Genomic DNA, 19,506 nt, shown 5'->3' on the forward strand with positions numbered 1-19,506 from the left:
GAAAAACAGTTTTTAAAAGAAGTGTTTGGATTAGCTTATGGGGTGGGAAAAGCCATTAAGTCAATAAGTTGTTTTTTAAAAAGTGTTTGGCTTAGCTTATTGATGTAAAATGACTAAAATAAGGGGTATATAGGTAATTTGTTGTTTGAAAAGCTATAAGCTGATCAAGAAGTCACAATCTCTTAGGGGGTGTTTGTTTTTTTAGAAAAGCACTTCAGAACCTCTTTTCTCTTCCCCACACAGACCACGCGCAGACATAAGGGTCTGCAGCTTGTTTGTTTTTTAGAAGGGTTTTCACTAAAAAACCTCTTCCTCACCTCTGTTTCACACAGATGTGGTCATAAGACTTCTGGCCTCTTCACAAAACTTCTCCTTTAAAAAATAAAACCCTAATCTTTCACCAGCCACACCCAGCTCTCCCACCCTCTCCACGTCTGCCATCAGGCTGCTCCTCCTCCGGCGCCGCCCCCACCACGTCAGCCTCCACTGTACGTCGCACCATCAGGCTGCTCCTCCTCCTCCGGCGCCGTCCCACCACGTCTGAGATATGCTATGTCTTTGTATTTGACTAGATACTGTTATTACATGTTTGAGTTTTACAATTGCTTGATTGAACCAGGATCCGCAAGTAAATTCCATTAAACAACTATATTTTGTTTCAATTTTGCCTTGAACTTCAATTTTGCTTGATCGACAATTATATATAATTTTTATGGTACTGATTTATGCAAACACTATTATTTCTTTTTATTAAACAACTATATTTTGTTTCAATTTTGCCTTGAACTTCAGTCTACAGCGTTTTTCCCTGAACCCAAACAGGTTTTGACTTTGACCGGTTCCAAGTCAAACCGGTTCGGTTTTGCCCCAGTTTTGTCGGTTTAAAACATCGGTTTCGGTTCAGTTTTTGTTTCGGTTTGTAAACTGTTTTTTTTTTTTATAAAAATTCTAAAAAAGTTGAATAATGGCGGTGTTTGGGGTTCCTTATTTTGCCCCAACTTCTCACTTGTTGAGTTCTGAGAAGTGAAAAGGAAACACAAACACCTTTTGAGAAGAACTTTTATGATCAAAAGGAATTCCGAACACTCTCAAATAAGGACTTCTGTGCCTTCAAATGGCTTTGAGAAGGAGAAATTGAGAAGTAAGAAATTGTTACTACTCACTTATGACTTCTCAAAAGTTATAAGTCATAAGTTAAAAGGAATCCCAAACACCCCCAATATAACATTTATGTTACATAAATGGACCGGTTTTTCTTACCGGTTTGGGTTCAGTTTTGGTTTCGGTTTGTAATTGCTCCTTATTCCTTAATCTACGTGATCTGATACAGACGGTGTTGCACCACGAGCGAAGATGAAATATCAAAGGATAAAGCGTTTCAGAGCTGCTAAAGAAGCAGCTCGTAAAGTGAGTTTGCAATTGATGAATTGTCAAAGGATAAGGCGTTTCAGAGCTGATAAGGCGTTTCAGAGCTGTTGCACCACGACAGAAGGAAATCGCAAGAAGGCATTTTTATTTTTTCTTTTTCTTGGGTGATTTCTAGAACACACAAACTGCTCGTTTTTGTTTCGTAAGTTTTAAGTTTTGGATGCCTTGTTTCATTTTAGTATTGATTAAAATAGCCATTATGTCCGGCTAGAATCGTTTAGTTTTGACATTTGCGGTTTATTTTCTTTGTTTTTGTTCATGAACTTATGTGAAACGGTTATGTTAGATTCTATGATTTAATGGTTTGTTTATATGATTCTTGTTTTTACTACGGATTCGATCCGAAAAATATTAGATTGTTAGTAAACTTGATCAGTTTATTTCAGCAGCCTGCAGAAGTTAAAAACAAACAGTCTTCTTCTTGCAGACTGCAGAGGTTTGGTCCACCTCTTCTGCTGCAGATGTCTGCAGATGTGGTCCGCAGACTGCAGACATTTTACCTCTGAAAAAACAAACAACACCTTAACTTTTCAAAAACTCCTTTTCCTTCATATCAAATCAAGAATCACAATCTCTTAACTTTTCAAAAACTTCTTTTCCTTCATATCAAAAAGTCATTTTAAAGAAGAGTTAATTGCCATTTTAGTCCTTGTGGTTTGGGCCATTTTGCCAGTTTAGTCCAAAGGTTTCATTTTTAACATCTGGATCCAAAAAGGTTTCATCGTTGCCATTTTGGTCCAACTGACTTAACTCCATCCATATCTGTTAAGTCTGCCAAGAGCATTTTTGTCATTTCATTTAAAAGGAAAAGCAATAAAGAAAAAAGGGTTAATAAAAAGAAAAATGAAATGACAAAAATGCCCTTGACAGACTTAACAGATATGGATGGAGTTAAGTAAGTTGGACCAAAATGGCAACAATGAAACCTTTTTGGATCCAGATGTTAAAAATGAAACCTTTGGACTAAACTGGTAAAATGGCCCAAACCACAGGGACTAAAATGGCAATTAACTCTTTTAAAAAGCATTTTTCCATTTGCCAAACACTATAGACTCCTTATTGGCTTTTTGATAAGTCAATAAGCCAATAAGTTGGTTTGAAAAGCTTAGCCAAACATGCACTTATTGATTGTTTTATTATATGAAATCGTGAAATGCAGTTACCAACATTTCGAGAAAAAAAACTGTGAATGGGGCTTCTGAAAATCTAGCCCAGCCCATATTTATTCAGGCCTATTTATTCAAACATGTCTATCTATACTTTTTATAAAAGGAGAAAACCAAGTGACATAAGAAAAGCTGAGGTGGCAGTCATTGAAGCTGTCTAACAAGGCTTTTCTTATGTCATTATCGCATCATAATCCTTAATATATAAAATCACTTTAATATTTAAAAGTCTGGCCCACATCTACAAAATCACTTTAAACATATGCCCATATACAAAAGGTCTGCTGTTCAACAGAAATGCTTCAAACCTCTGCATATATTCAAAATTTAAAATCCTGGCTCTAAATTCAAAATTCAAACTACATATGAATTTGGCTCTCTATAAATAACATATATGAATTTGGCTCCACATTCAAATTTCAATTTATCTCTCTCACTCATATTTGCGATCATATCTCTCTCACTCAAATGCATAGCTCTCATGATTGATCCAGTTAATCTTCGATTACAGTTCTTTGTTCAAACATTTGTTGACTCTGTTTACACATTATCCTATCAATATCATTGTTCCAACATCGTTGTATTATTGAAGCTCTGTTTTACACACCAACGTTTCACCTCAGCTTTTCTTATGTCACTTGGTTTTCTCTTTTTATAGAAAGTATAAATAGATTGTTAAAGGATGCAGAATTTGCATATTCAGTCTGTTCATCTGCGGTTAGAGCTTTTTGTACTTCACGTAATTTTTCCAACATCATTGTTGCAACATCGTTGAGCGTATTTTTTTTCTAATTTTGAATCTTAAATTTTGAACTAGTGTAACACCCACCCCGTAACCCGGGTGATTGTGCACAATTGATACACTTACAGCGGAAACAAACTACTTTCATTAAAACTTATAATAGTCTGAGTACAACACTTTATTTATTTACGAACTTTTGGCAACTAAGAACTCCTTGATCTTTTAAAACTCCCCAACTGTCAAGTAGTTCTTATAGCTTTCCTCATGACTAACCTGAGATAAGTATACTCAAAACGACGTCAGATATATACTGGTGAGCTCATACTATACAATTTTTATAAAGACAGACCACAGTTTACATTATATGCATACACAATATGGGCATGTGACCACATTATAGTCAGGTTGGACCTCATTGAACCTTCTAGGTCACATTTGACTTGTCACAAACCACCGTACAAGAGACATACTGGTCCTCCAGCTGTGTCCCCCTACGGCCGTCACATAGGTATGAGTGTGTGTCGCTGGACCTTATAAGCACGAAGTGCCTGTGGGTACAACACCTTATTACCCTTCCTAGAGTGACACACCTCATTAAGCATAATAGGATCCCATATACCCCTACTGACACATGCATACTGCAGCATTCTCATTATTACCAGTTATGGACGAGTATACTATCACAGTTTAAAAGACAAGTATGATAACTCACCTGATTAGCAATTGCTTAATAGCCGCTAGTAATACTGGGTTATGTCTCAAGGTCCTGACACAATTACATAATCTTAGGTTAGGTAATGGTACACCTAACTAGTCATTATCATAGTAATACTGGGTTATGTCTCAAGGTCCATGCCTAACTAAGGATAGGCTACCTAATACCCGCCCCTGACAATAACCCTAGTACCTAAAAATAATACTAACACTACTACTACTAATATATGATTACTAATAATAAAACTAATATTAACTACTAAAAATAAATAATAAATAACTAAACATAAACTTAAACGAGAGTATACCTCAAAACTATCTACGACACGTTGATGTAGAGTTTCCCTACTCCTGCTCCTACTTGCGCTCCAAAAACGACTACTAACAACACCCAACGGGGTATCGTATACTCGGGATTCTCTATACTAGAGCATTCCCGTTAAAGAAACTGGTACCTAAACAAACTACTGAGACTCTTATTTAAAGCAAGCAAGCAGGCACCTCAAATCCATTTCTGGTCGATGTGGGATTCATTGACGTGCCTACCTACCTGCTTGACCTGCTAGCTTGTTTGCTTATATATATTAATTCAGCTGCTTAACTCGTTTTTCTTGTATAACTTTTAAAATATGTCGTTTTATAAAATGACGAATATGTCATTAGAACGAGCATATTTTTATCTACGTTTTAACCTAAGTTTCATTAAAAACGGAGTAAGGTAAATAAAATAATATATTTAATTATTAATATTAACGGTCTCCTATATTAGCCAAGGTTTGTCAAGATATTCCACCTTTCACACAATTATCTTACTCGTTTAACAATATATGAAATATAAATTACATATTTCACACGTTTATAACCAGCACATTAAGATTCGGGGTATTACAACTGGTCTATTCTAATTCTCGCTTTATATTTCAGCCTACTCAGAGTTGTTTAAAATTCAAACAATCAGTTGCGGGTTATTTTAGGTTTGTGGATTCTTTTAAACTGTTGATATATGTTGATATATGTTGATAATATTTGTTTTAAGGTGTTGATATATTTCAGCTTTGTTTTTTCCGACCGAGCAGTGGGAAGTTCTTCTGCACTGTTCTTAAAGTCTGAAGTGCAGAAAGTGAAGTACTTCATGAAGCCTGTTCTTGAAGTCTGAAGTGCAGAAAGTGGAGTACTTCATGAAGCGCCGATGTTGTTCCAGGTTTTCTTGTATTTATTATCACTGATGATGTCGATTCTAAATATTAGTTCTTCAATCGACCTAATCATCAGCCTTTTATGGTGTTTAAAATTCATCTTTATGATAAATGGAGAAGTTAATGGTAATTATGATAGTCTGTTTTTTTTTCTTTCATTTATTGATATATAACTTTTTAGTTTTCCTATGAAAACTTATTTTTGAAAGGCTTTGCATTCAATGGCTGCTGTTTTGTATTAAATGTACACATTTTTGCCTCCTAGATTAGTTTAATGGTGCGGTGAAATTAAGTCTCACCTTTGGGCTGTTAGCTATTTCATTATATAGTATGATTGTTAGTTCAGTTGTTTTCATCACGTTTTACTACCATTGTATCCTTCTTTTACATCAGACTTGAAGAAATATACAAGTTAAAAATGTCATCATGGCTGTAGGTTCTTATGATTTAAAGTATCGCTTTATCAAGCAAGTTGAGGATCAAGTATATGAGGATAGGGCTACTCTTCAAGAGCTGAAGAGGTGTTTTGATGGACTGCATCTTGGTCTGTTTACGAGAGACTTGGAGTTCATGGCGAAGCTCACAGATATACATAGAGAAGTTGAGTACTCAATGGAGTTGAAGCTAAAATTTCTTAATTTTTGTTGTTAGATTATTAAATTCCGTTGACTACTGCATGAAATCAGTGTCTTTAGATTATTCAATTTCGTTGTTCAGTACTCGATGTAATTGTTGATCTATCGTCATATGTGATAGGTAAATTTTATTTCTATTAATCTTTGTAGAGCATTTTATTATTACTAATTATGAAAATCAACAATTGTTAGAGTTGATACCTGCTATTGTTAAGGTCTGTTAAAATTAAATTTTGCCAAAAGAGAAGAATTGTTTGGAATCATCGTTTGTTGATGATTAAAACATTATAATGTCTTCGTATCATCAAAAGTCCATTCTTAAAAAGTAGGTATTTTTAAAAAAATTGACAAAAATATTTAAAAGTCTATTGAAAACAGCTGTTTTTAAAACATCTGTTTGGCAAAAGATTCATCCACTGCTTAAAGGTATTGTCTGTTCCCATAATTTCTGTTTTATGTAACGACTGTTGGGTTGCTACTGTTGCCAACATCTGTTATTCTCAACAGCAGTTTCCAAAGACTTGTCAACCATTAACACAACAAAAGTTCTGAACATCTGTTATTGCCCAACAGATCTTTGTAAAATGTCTTCAAAATATGAAAACTCTATTCTTAAAAAATAGCTATTTTTTTAAATATTGGAAAAAACTCTTAAAAGTTTGTGGAGAACAATTTTTGGGTAAACTTCTGTTTTGCTCAAAAAATTGCGGTGACCTTAGAAAAGCTGATGTGGCAGGCAGAGAGACTGTCCGACAATGCTTTTTTGAGGTTATTATTGCATCATAATCATAAGTCTTAATATATAAAATCAATTTAAAACTAATTATCAGTGTTTTCATAGTATTTGTTGATGTTTTGAATCAACTTCTATTTGGATAAAAAAATCATCCACTGCTGAAAGGTATTGTCTGTTTTAATAAGTGTTGTTTATCTTAGCGACTATTGATTTACCACTGTTTACAACATTTGTATCCGATAAAGTGGTAGTAGCCTCTGTTTGTCATGTAGATTATTGTTGGTGTTTAAATGAAGAGTTTTTTTTTTATTTTTTTTTATGACAGAGGTTTCAAATTTGTCCTTTCAGTTGCTTGATATTTAATTTTATAGTTTTCCCATTAAAAATTTATTTTTTAAATGTTTTGCATTAAATGGCTGCTGATATTTAATATCAATTTATTTGTTTATATTCAAAGTCTGTGAAAACAACTGTTTTCCAAACTTGTGTTTGACTAAGGACTGTTGACTTACTATTGTTGCATAAGATCCGTTGTTGCCTAACAGTAGTTTCCAAACACTGCTGAATGGTATTGTCTGTTCTCATAGGTTCTGTTTAATCTAAGGACTGTTGAGTTACTATTGTTGCCTAAAATCTGTTGTTGGCCAACAATGGTTTTCAAATAACTGTCATCCATTATTAGAGGTTCTGACGTGGACAGATGTTAGCCATCAGATCTTTGTAACTTCTGACACGTCAGCATTCACTTTTTCACTTTATAAACCCCTGTTTCATCCCCAAACAGAGGTTTTACTTTCGTCTCGAGTTTAAAATTCATCAGAGCGGTTTCCACCTTCTTCTTCAACACTTCTTCGTCAACCTCTCGCAACTTTCAATTCCGATCATGGCTTTGATGATGAAAAATCTGCATAACTACCTGGCTATTTTTGAGAAAACCGAGAACATACTCTCTATCATTCAATGATTGATGTTCTTACATCATCAAAATATAAGGCCATTCTTACCGCCGATGCACCCATTTACCAAGAGACGCTACGCGATTTCTGGGCAAATGCGAATATTAAAGAACAAAACAATGTGGCCGTAAGTATAACTTCAAAAGTCGGAGATGAATCGGTTGCTATTACCCCTACTACCATATCAACAACATTTGAGGTAAACGACTTGGCAGGTAAGACATCTTTCCAGAAAAATGAGATTCAAACATGCTTGATTGGGAGGGGATATGATGGACAGTTGAATCAGGCAACTATGTTTAAAGGTAATTTTCCACTACCAATGAAATTCTTGTTCCATACTCTCTTAATCTGTCTCTCAAATAAAACTACTTCTTTTAATGAAATACCTTTGAAAAATCAGTCATTGGGGTATGCAATTTTGACAAATACTGATTTTAACTACTCCCAGGCACTGTTTGCTGATTTGGTTGCAAATTTAAAAAAACATTAAAAAGGGGAAAACTGCTGCTATTAAAAAGAGGAAAATTGTTGTTATTAAAAAGGGGAAAATTGCTGGTTTTCTTATGTTTCATAGACTATTAAGCTACTACCTGCAAAAACATGTTTCTCAAAAAGCTTTTGAAAAAGGTAAAGTTATTAAAATGAATAGTCTAACACTCGTCTTATGGCTAAAGAGTCAGATGTTTCCAAAACTGAAGCAGAGGGGAATGAGGAAATTTTAGATGAGTCCACAACTGCTCCTCAAACCTCTGTTGCTGAGCCTACTGCTCTTGGTGATCACAACACTACAACCACTGCTGTGAAACCCCCACCAACAAAACTCAAAAAGACCAAAACAAAATCCAAAAAGCCCACCGAAACCAGCAAAACGGGTCCTTTGGAAGATGAGATCCCAGAGGTTAACCCTGTGACAACATAGATGTCACTACAAACCACTGTTGCTACTTCCTCACAACATGTGGAAAGATCTCAACCCATAAACCAAACTCCTCATGATTCCTCACAAAAGAAACATGTTGTATTCACAGAGACACCACAATATGATGTCATACCCTCATATGAGAGTATACTTAAAAGCCCTTCTTCCGGGGTAATGTCTCTTTCGACAACAATCCCTTCATCTTCTATTCCACCAAAGTTTGTAACACTGCTTCAAGCTATTGACATTCAGACTGATAGCAATCCCTCTCACGAACACTTTACTAAGAGTTTAACTTCAACAATAGCTATGTCTGAACCTTTTCAATTAGCTAACCCAGAAATAGTTGAGGAGGCTACACCTCTTGAATTTCAACAAATTCTTGATGGTATTTCAAGTGGAGCAGCTACTACAAATATCAAATCCACTTATTTACATTTGGACAGTAGTTTCATCAGTCAGACTCCCTTGAAGGCAACCACTGTTGTGTCTATCAAGGTATCCACTGGTGAGTTCAAGTTAACCACGGGTGAGATCACTAAGGTAACCACTGATGCAGAGGGAAGTCCCCAGAACCAAGAACAAGGGGCATATGCTAATGAAAATTTGGAGATACCTCATCTTTCAAAAGCAGATACAACTACCTCTGGTGCGAATTCAGATGATCCTATTAAGTTAGGTGATGGATTAAAATACCAGCATTTGACGGAGAGGATATCTAACTTGGAAAAAATTATTGCTGATATGAAAGATCAATTGAAGCAGTTGGTGGATGCTTTCATGTAACACCCCAAAATATGCAATTTATGTATGTTACTTAAAATGTTTAGTCATGTTATATTTAACCTAGTTAAGTATTTACACTAGTAACTTGATTAGAAGGGAGGTTACATGACAATTAAACAATATAAGTAAGTAAAGGGACTAATCTTGTTAAAAAGAATGAAAGTTTAATTAAAACAAATAAAAAGAAAAAGGAAAAACACAAACACACATTCTGGTGTGTTTGTGTGGATCGATCAAAGCAAGGGCCAAGAAGACCAAACCCTAACTTCACAAATTCTCCAAAATCAGAAGGAAATTTAGAGTTCTAGTGGATGCATGAACCCTAATTCGAGTAATCTAAGCTTGTTCAACCCTTGGTAAGTCGAAATTTTGGTTTTGATGTTTTGTAGAAAGTGGGTTTCAACCCAATCTTGAAATAAATGTGAGTAGTTGTGTAGTTATGAGTTAGGATTGCTCAATAGAACAAGAAATATGTTTGATTCTAGATAGTTGGATGATTTAAAGCAAAAACCCACTTGAACTAGGGTGATAATGAAGAACATGAATGAAATTACATGCTAATTATTGTAATGGTAAGTATGAGAGTTATTATTGATAGATTAGTAATAGTTAGAAACTGATTTGGAATGATTATTGTGGGAAATTGGATTGTTTTTAATGATCTAAGAACGAACTAGTAGAACCATGCTTTGAACACTTGTACCCTATGCTTTATTCATGTTATGCACACCAAGTGTTTGACAAAATGCCTCAATAAAGATGTTAGTCTTGTAAGTCATAAACCTTATGTGAATTGAATGTGTTTAAGAAGTATGAGCCAAATTGTGTATAGTTTTATCAATTGGTGTGTGTAATAGAGTATGAAACATAAATTAAAAGAATGAATGGTTATATGTAGGCGTTAAGGAAGAAAGTTCGAGTCAAGTGAAGCACCAAGAGAATCAAGACCGAGGTACGCTACTTGTACAATTTTTGGTTTTCACTATAGATATGTGTTTATCAATAAATGTGTTAATTCGAATCAAGTATGGAAAAAGATGTATGTATAGACCCTTCTCTTGAACGGGTCGAATGATGTTATTGTAAGACTAGAAGGAATGGCATGGAGTTCCGTTGGAACACATTACCGTGCAAGAATGAAAGAATGTAGTAAAGCACAAGTTGTGAATGTCACATTTGTTTCAAGTTCGTAAGTTAGATTCTTGAGTTAAAGAAAGAAATTTTTGTTCTAATGAGTTTTCGATGTTGTGGTCATGTAGGTAAATCTCATGTCTAGCTATCAAGCTTTCCCGGTTCGAACACGCCTCAAGCCTGTCAAGCGTTCCGCATTTTGTAAAAGTCAATGTTTAATACTTTGTCACTTATGTCTACGTCTAGTCGTTAAACCTAGTTTCTATTATGTTTGTCTTTTGGAAAACTTGTCGTAAGTACGTATATAAACTTAATGGTTTTGTAAGTAAAAACATGGTATGTTTTGACATGTATGTTGTGTCTTTTGAATGGTTGCGTATTTTTGAATGATATTTGATTATGAAAAACAGGGGACCGCTCGTTTTGCAAACGGGTCATGCCCAAATTTCGTTAGAAAAGTACGTTGTTATTTAATAAATTTAAAAAGAAAATTATGGACGTTACAAGTTGGTATCAGAGCATAGGTTTGAGGGATTTGAGCATCGAATGCTTGAACTCAAACCGAAAGCTCGTGTGAAGTGTGTGTTCGTTCCACGGCGCGAAGCAAGTAAGTATCTTTAAAGTTTGAATTTTTGCATTATGAATAATTTGGTTATGAAACATTATGGAATGTTAGGGAAATCATTACGGGATGATGTGGAAAGGTTTGGGATGAAACGGATTAGTATAGGTTAAAACGGGTCGGAAAGATGGCTGCAAAATAAGAAAATTATCATAGTGTGCTGGGCGTCACCGTAAGCTACGGTGGCTACCGTAGCTTACGGTAGACACTGGGACAAAATTTTTCTACCGTAAAACAGTAGCTTCGTACCGTAAGGAAAAGGGTGCCACCTTAACTTACGATGGGTACCATTTTCAGCTCATTTCAATTGTGATGTTTTGTCCGATGTTTTATATCATACGGGGAGTAATAGAATGTTATAATAAGAGTCTAAAGAATGATATTATGTATGCGTGTGGGGATTTCAAAGGAAATTATGTACTATTAGAGTGATTATATGATGGAAAGGATGATTGAATGCTTGAAATAAAGAATGATGTTTATGTGTAGATGACGGATACGAATGAGGATGAAGCGACACAACAAGAACAACTGAAAACTATGATCTCGGAAGAGATTGGAAGGGCAATGCAAGCAAGTATTCCTCATTTAGCCCAAGAAGTAGAAAGTCATGTGCTGGAAGTGGTAGAAACAATGATGGCGAGTAAGATGGACGAGTTGAAGGGAATGATTGGTGAAATGCAAGGAAAGAAAGGAACTCGCAAATGCACATACAAAGAATTTATGGCGTGCAACCCATTACCATTTAAAGGAGAAATTGATCCTATAGCATGTCAAAGGTGGATTGCAAGTACGGAAGCGGTGTTCATAAGGAGTCATTGTGAAAAGGAGGATCAAGTGATGTTCGCCACCGGTTTGCTACAACTCCGAGCTAAAGACTGGTGGGATGTTTATAGTAAAGAGATTGGGGAAGAAAAAGTTCAAGTCTTGACATGGCAAGAGTTCAAGGAACCTTTTCTAAAGTACCACTGTTCGCAATCTGCCATTGACAGGATCCAAGAAGATTTCTTACATCTTCGTCAGAAAGATGAAACCATTGATGAAATCACCAACATTTTCCTTGACAAGCTGAAATTCTGTAAAGATATAGCAGGAACGGAAAGAATGAAGATAAACCGCTATTACGGTATGTTGAAGGCTGAATATCGGGAGTTCATAATTCCCGCTAAATGTGAAACTTTAAATGAGCTCATAGACTTGGCCCGAGATAGGGAGATTGAAATAAGAAGACATGCAGAAAGAGGCGAAAAGAGAGTGTCTGAGAATGTTTCCAGCTCGAACCCGTCAAAGAAACCGAAATTTCAAGATCAGAGCAAGAAGGATAAGGCGAAGGGTAGCATTCCGAAATGCAAAACGTGCGGAAAGTTACACACGGGGGAGTGTTTGAAGGGGAAGAAGGGCTGTTACAATTGTGGGCAAGAGGGACATCCATACTATAGGTGTCCTAATCCTTCTAGATCGTGCTACAACTGTTTCCAACCGGGTCATATTAAGGCTGAGTGTCCCAAGCTTCAACAGAAAACTGATAAGGAAGCAAGAAAGGAGGAAGCCCCAAGGGCTAAGGGGAGGATGTTTCAGATCACGACTGAAGAGGCAAAGGACCTCCCGAATGTTATATCAGGTATATTCTCATTGAACTTGATGCCTACGTATGTGTTATTTGATACTGGAGCCAGTAGGTCATTTGTATCAAGTGAATTAGTGTCACACCCCTCTTTTAGAATCGAAAGAATGCATGTGCCCTTAGAAGTAGAGATAGCCGATAGTAAGAGTTATTTGTTGCACGAAGTTTGTAGAAATTGCGAAATTATCATTGAAGACGAGAAGTTTGCTATTGACCTTATTCCCATGGTATTGGGGGAATTTAAGGTTATAGTTGGCATGGATTGGCTAGCTAAACATCATGCCGAAATTCAAAGTGAGAAAAAGGTGATTCATGTGCTAACACCGGGAGGAAAACGAGTAAGCATACAAGGGGAAAGGAATATTAATTCGAAGCTTTGTTCTATAGTTCAAGCATACAAGTATGTACGAAATGGAAGCAAGGCATTCCTAGCCTACGTGGTGGATACTAAGCAGAATACCCCTAAGATAGAAGAGGTTGAAGTCGTGAACGAGTTTCTTGATGTTTTTCCGGAAGATTTGCCGGGGCTTCCACCAGAACGCGAAGTGGATTTTAAGATTGAATTGTATCCCGATGCCAAACCCGTAGCCAAGGCTCCTTATAGGTTGGCCCCAACTGAAATGCGGGAGTTAATGGTACAAATACAAGAATTGCTCGACATGGGATTTATACGCCCGAGTGTATCACCATGGGGAGCGCCTGTTCTTTTTGTCAAAAAGAAAGATGGTTCGATGCGCATGTGCATCGATTATCGAGAGTTAAATAAGCTGACGGTGAAAAACCGATACCCATTGCCCCGAATCGATGATCTCTTCGATCAGTTACAAGGGGCAAGTTGGTTTTCAAAAATAGATTTGCGGTCTGGGTACCATCAGTTAAGGGTGCGAGATGAGGATGTGGCGAAGATGGCTTTTAGAACGCGATACGGGCATTATGAGTTCTTAGTAATGTCCTTTGGATTAACGAACGTGCCCGCCGCGTTCATGGATCTTATGAATCGAGTTTGTCGGCCCATGTTAGACAAATTCGTTATAGTTTTTATCGATGACATCCTGGTTTATTCCCGAAGTAAAGCCGAACATGCATGCCATTTACGTGAAGTTCTTGAAGTACTCCGCAAGGAGAAATTGTATGCGAAATTCTCTAAGTGTGCTTTTTGGCTTAGAGAGGTACAATTTCTCGGTCACGTGATTAATGCGGATGGTATCTTAGTAGACCCGTCAAAGGTGGAAGCCGTTATGAAATGGGTACCTCCAAAGAACCCAAGTGAAGTGAGAAGCTTTTTGGGTTTAGCAGGCTATTATAGGAGGTTTATCCAAGACTTTTCTAAATTGGCCTTGCCGCTGACCAAGTTAACCAAGAAGGATGAGAAGTTTTCATGGGGTGCAGATCAAGAGAGGGCGTTTCAAACCTTGAAAGAAAAGCTGTCGAGTTCCCCGGTACTAACCTTACCTGATGGAACGGAAGACTTGGTGGTGTTTACGGATGCGTCACACCAAGGGTTGGGATGTGTTTTGATGCAAAGGGGTAGAGTCATTGCCTATGCTTCTAGGCAATTGAAGTCACACGAAAGTAATTATCCAACCCATGACTTGGAGTTAGCTGCAGTAGTGTTTGCTTTAAAGATATGGAGGCATTATCTATACGGTACGAAAAGTGCAATTTATTCTGACCACAAAAGCCTTAAATACTTTTTCGAGCAAAAAGATTTAAATATGAGGCAACGAAGGTGGTTAGAACTTCTTAAAGATTATGATTGTGAGATCCTTTATCATCCGGGCAAAGCTAATGTAGTGGCCGATGCCCTGAGCCGAAAGGATTACCCGCCTCCAATTCAAGTAAAGTCCATGAGGATGGTAGTTACACCTCGATTTCTCGAAATGATTAAGGAAGCCCAAATCAAGTCACTAAGCGGAATGGATTCTAGAAAGGAAAGAACAAAGGGGTTTGTGGATAAATTCGAAGAGAGATCCGATGGAATTAAAACCATGTATGGTCGTATTTGGATACCTCGGTTTAGCGAAGCAAAGGGTGTATTACTCGAAGAAGCTCACAAATCCCGATTCTCGGTTCATCCTGGAGCTACAAAAATGTATTTGGACTTGAAGAAAAGTTATTGGTGGCCCGGTATGAAACATGATATCGTCAAGTATGTTGCAAAATGTTTGACGTGTTTGCAAGTGAAGGCAGAACATCAGAAACCATACGGGAGGTTGCAACCGTTAGAGATTCCGGTATGGAAATGGGAAGAATTGACAATGGACCTAGTGACCAAGCTTCCTAAGACAAGGAAAGGTCACGATGCTATATGGGTGATCGTGGACCGCCTCACCAAGAGCGCGCACTTCTTACCCATTAGGGAAGCTTTCTCTTCAGAAAAGATGGCGGAGATCTATGTTAACGAGATAATATCACGACACGGAGTTCCTGTATCTATTGTGTCGGATCGAGATACCCGATTCACATCTCGATATTGGCAAGGTTTTCATGAGAGTATGGGTACAAAATTACATTTCAGTACCGCCTACCACCCCCAAACGGATGGTCAGTCTGAGCGAACCATTCAAACACTCATCGACATGCTGCGAGCATGTGTGATAGATTTCAGGGGAAGCTGGGATGACCACTTGCCATTGGTGGAATTTTCATACAACAATAGCTACCATAACGGTATTCGAATGGCACCGTATGAATTGTTGTATGGAAGGAAGTGTAGAACTCCAATTTGTTGGGGAGAGGTGGGGCAGAGAGAAATTGCACCCAATGAGGTAGTAGCTAAAACTAACGAAAAGATCGATCTTGTGCGAGCCCGTTTAAAAGCGGCTCAAGATCGACAAAAGCCCTATGCAGATCGAAGGTGGCGACTTATCGAATTTCAAATAGGTGATTATGTGTTATTAAAGGTTTCCCCATGGAAAGGTATAATCCGTTTCCGTAAGCGAGGAAAGCTAGGTCCCCGCTACATAGGACCTTTCAAGATTTTAGCCCGGGTTGGAAGGTAGCATATCGGTTGGAATTACCGCCAATTTTAGATGGAATACATGACACATTCCATGTGTCACAATTGAGAAAGTATTTAGTGGATGAGACGGCATACGTGCCTCTTGATGATATTGAATTGGACGAAAAATTGAATTATGTTGAAAGACCGATAGCTATCAAAGATTCCAAGGTAACCCACCTTCGGAACAAAACTATAAAGCAAGTCTTGGTGCAATGGCAACATCGGAAAGGATCGGATCTTACATGGGAGTTAGAAGATGAAATGAGGAAGCTCTACCCGACATTATTTGGTATGTATTAAGGTTTCGGGGACGAAACCTCTTTTAAGGGGGGTAGATTTGTAACACCCCAAAATATGCAATTTATGTATGTTACTTAAAATGTTTAGTCATGTTATATTTAACCTAGTTAAGTATTTACACTAGTAACTTGATTAGAAGGAAGGTTACATGACAATTAAACAATATAAGTAAGTAAAGGGACTAATCTTGTTAAAAAGAATGAAAGTTTAATTAAAACAAATAAAAAGGAAAAGGAAAAACACAAACACACATTCTGATGTGTTTGTGTGGATCGATTAAAGCAAGGGCCAAGAAGACCAAACCCTAACTTCACAAATTCTCCAAAATCAGAAGGAAATTTAGAGTTCTAGTGGATGCATGAACCCTAATTCGAGTAATCTAAGCTTGTTCAACCCTTGGTAAGTCGAAATTTTGGTTTTGATGTTTTGTAGAAAGTGGGTTTCAACCCAATCTTGAAATAAATGTGAGTAATTGTGTAGTTATGAGTTAGGATTGCTCAATAGAACAAGAAATATGTTTGATTCTAGATAGTTGGATGATTTAAAGTAAAAACCCACTTGAACTAGGGTGATAATGAAGAACATGAATGAAATTACATGCTAATTATTGTAATGGTAAGTATAAGAGTTATTATTGATAGATTAGTAATAGTTAGAAACTGATTTGGAATGATTATTGTGGGAAATTTGATTGTTTTTAATGATCTAAGAATGAACTAGTAGAACCATGCTTTGAACACTTGTACCCTATGCTTTATTCATGTTATACACACCAAGTGTTTGACAAAATGCCTCAATAAAGATGTTAGTCTTGTAAGTCATAAACCTTATGTGAATTGAATGTGTTTAAGAAGTATGAGCCAAATTGTGTTTAGTTTTATCAATTGGTGTGTGTAATAGAGTATGAAACATAAATTAAAAGAATGAATGGTTATATGTAGGCGTTAAGGAAGAAAGTTCGAGTCAAGTGAAGCAACAAGAGAATCAAGACCGAGGTACGCTACTTGTACAATTTTTGGTTTTCACTATAGATATGTGTTTATCAATAAATGTGTTAATTCGAATCAAGTATGGAAAAAGATGTATGTATAGACCCTTCTCTTGAACGGGTCGAATGATGTTATTGTAAGACTAGAAGGAATGGCATGGAGTTCCGTTGGAACACATTACCATGCAAAAATGAAAGAATGTAGTAAAGCACAAGTTGTGAATGTCACATTTGTTTCAAGTTCGTAAGTTAGATTCTTGAGTTAAAGAAAGAAATTTTTGTTCTAATGAGTTTTCGATGTTGTGGTCATGTAGGTAAATCTCATGTCTAGCTATCAAGCTTTGCCCGGTTCGAACACGCCTCAAGCCCGTCAAGCGTTCCGCATTTTGTAAAAGTCAATGTTTAATACTTTGTCACTTATGTCTATGTCTAGTAGTTAAACCTAGTTTCTATTATAACAACCCTCGGTAAAACCGACACCCTTATAATATTTCTGACACCCTAATATATCTTTAAATATATCAATATGTCTTTATATGCACCCCGTATGTGAAAACCGAGCCCAAATTAGAATATAATATATAAAATAAATTAAAAACAATAATTATTAAGCTGAGGCGGGCCGCGTAAGGCCTCACCTCAACTTAACGCGGGCCGTGTAAGGGTGTAACCAGACTTCGCTAAAATCTTAAGTTCATGCGGGCCGCGTATAACTTCGTTTAAGTTCATGCGGGCCGCGAGCGACCTGGAATGTGGCACAACCCGGTGATGACACGTGTCAGCATCGTGTCGAACCTAGTAGATGACCGGACCAAGCTATACATTGACCGCATGTTGACGCGGGCCGCGTAAGGTTTAGCCTTACTTCACGCGGGCCGCGAGAAAGTGCGATTTCAGCCCTATAAATAGAAGGCAACGACCTTCAGTCCGTTTCGCTCAAATCTTTCTTTCTTTCTTAAATTTTCTGTAGTGGCGTTACTATACCCGGGCATTATACCCCCTAAAATAGCGAGGTTCTGCTACGATGTAAGTATTATAACCCCTGGAGACGTATTAGATACACTGCCCGATTGATCTAGGGTTCCGTAACGGCTGTCGTGGTTCTGCCCGACGTAGTCGTTGGAATGCCGTCTCGGGGAGGGTATTACTAATGTTAAAATGGGTTATTATACTAACACACGTGCATTTGTGTAAATTATAGATATTCACCAGGAAACCCTAAAGAATAACCTAAAACAGCAATATGAGTAATCCTCTTTTTGTTAACTGTTTTTACAAAACCTTAAATACCTTTCCATGCGAATGACAGTTATTGAGTATTTGTAAGAATACAATTATCGTGGGTATGTTGGGGTTTTGTATACAAAATTGGTTATAACCTGGTTAAGGAGTAACATTTCCATAAGTCTGGTGTCGACAGTACCAACGAGTGATAATTGATATAACTTGGAAACAAATGTAATTGCGGGATCGCCCTCAATACTGTTCACTGTGATCTTTTTATTTAAACTTGATTAAACTGGGATTCACTCACCAGTATTTCCCACTGACAAAAATGTTTTTAAAACGCGTTTCAGGTAACAAAATGTGAAAGCCAAATAGAAGCCAGTTGGACAGCACTGGAGGCTTGGAAAAGTGGCAATAAAGTTACCTAAGAATAAAATGGATATTTTTATTAAATAAATAGGATTTACTCCTATGAAACGTATGTATTGAAAACTTGGGTTTTTACCTATATGTTTAATGTTATAAAACATGGTGGTTTACTCTGATTAAATATTTCCTAACTACGGTCTTGATGAAAATTTCCGCTGCTAAATTGGATAAATAAATGTGATACCACCGAAATTGGTTCACGGCCGCCCTTTCCTGGGAACTAGGGACCGGGGGTTGTGACAGAAGGTGGTATCAGAGCTATGCCACTGATTCAGCCACAGAAGTGTTCTGCTGACATCGAAATTCAAAAGTGTTAGGAAATAAATTATGGAAATACGTGTATAACTGTATTTCTTGCTATGTGTTATCTGACTATTTGTTAGTTTACAGTATGAGCGACCAAGGACCTTCTGACGCCTATCGTCAACTGTCTGGTTCGCCTAGGAGCGAAGGCACCTCCTCTTCTCAGACTGCCCTCTCGGGGTATTCTGCTGACACAGAAGAAGGAATCTTTGTGTTTAAGGCTCAGTCTGAAGAGCCATTTCCTCAGAAAAAGAGGGGATGGTTCAGTAGGGGAGCGCACGAGCGTAGGAAAAGAATGAAAAATTTGCAGGAACAGCGAGTGTTAGCCGCAGCAAAAAGAGAGACCGATGCTTATAATCAGGACATGCTCAATAGGGGTATCGCTAATATCCATATTTTAGCAACCACTGCTGCTGACCCAAACCTGGAACAAATGCTAGCACCCCAACCACAAAAGCCTGACCAACCCATGGAAGTAGAAAACCAGATAGAAATGCCTAATTACAACCCGGAGGAGATACCTAGGGTACCTGCACCAGATCCTCTAGACCCAAACAATTACGACCCCTGGTGGGACGATGTTAGGGACTACGTGCA

The 19,506-nt window shown here is 37.3% G+C and overlaps 2 long non-coding RNA genes across 2 annotated transcripts; both read left to right on the forward strand.

Annotated features, from left to right (window-relative positions):
- Window positions 1-314: 314 nt before the first annotated feature.
- Window positions 315-1,687, forward strand: LOC110886817. The gene is made up of 2 exons (XR_002563039.2): window positions 315-628; window positions 1,331-1,687. It is a non-coding gene; the product is annotated as an uncharacterized LOC110886817 (long non-coding RNA).
- Window positions 1,688-16,252: 14,565 nt separating this feature from the next.
- On the forward strand, window positions 16,253-17,397 carry LOC110883671. Its single transcript, XR_002560547.1, has 3 exons — window positions 16,253-16,361; window positions 16,904-16,957; window positions 17,265-17,397. It is a non-coding gene; the product is annotated as an uncharacterized LOC110883671 (long non-coding RNA).
- Window positions 17,398-19,506: the final 2,109 nt, after the last annotated feature.

This window comes from Helianthus annuus, chromosome 2 (genome assembly GCF_002127325.2).
Source record: "Helianthus annuus cultivar XRQ/B chromosome 2, HanXRQr2.0-SUNRISE, whole genome shotgun sequence".
NCBI classification, from domain to species: domain Eukaryota; kingdom Viridiplantae; phylum Streptophyta; class Magnoliopsida; order Asterales; family Asteraceae; genus Helianthus; species Helianthus annuus.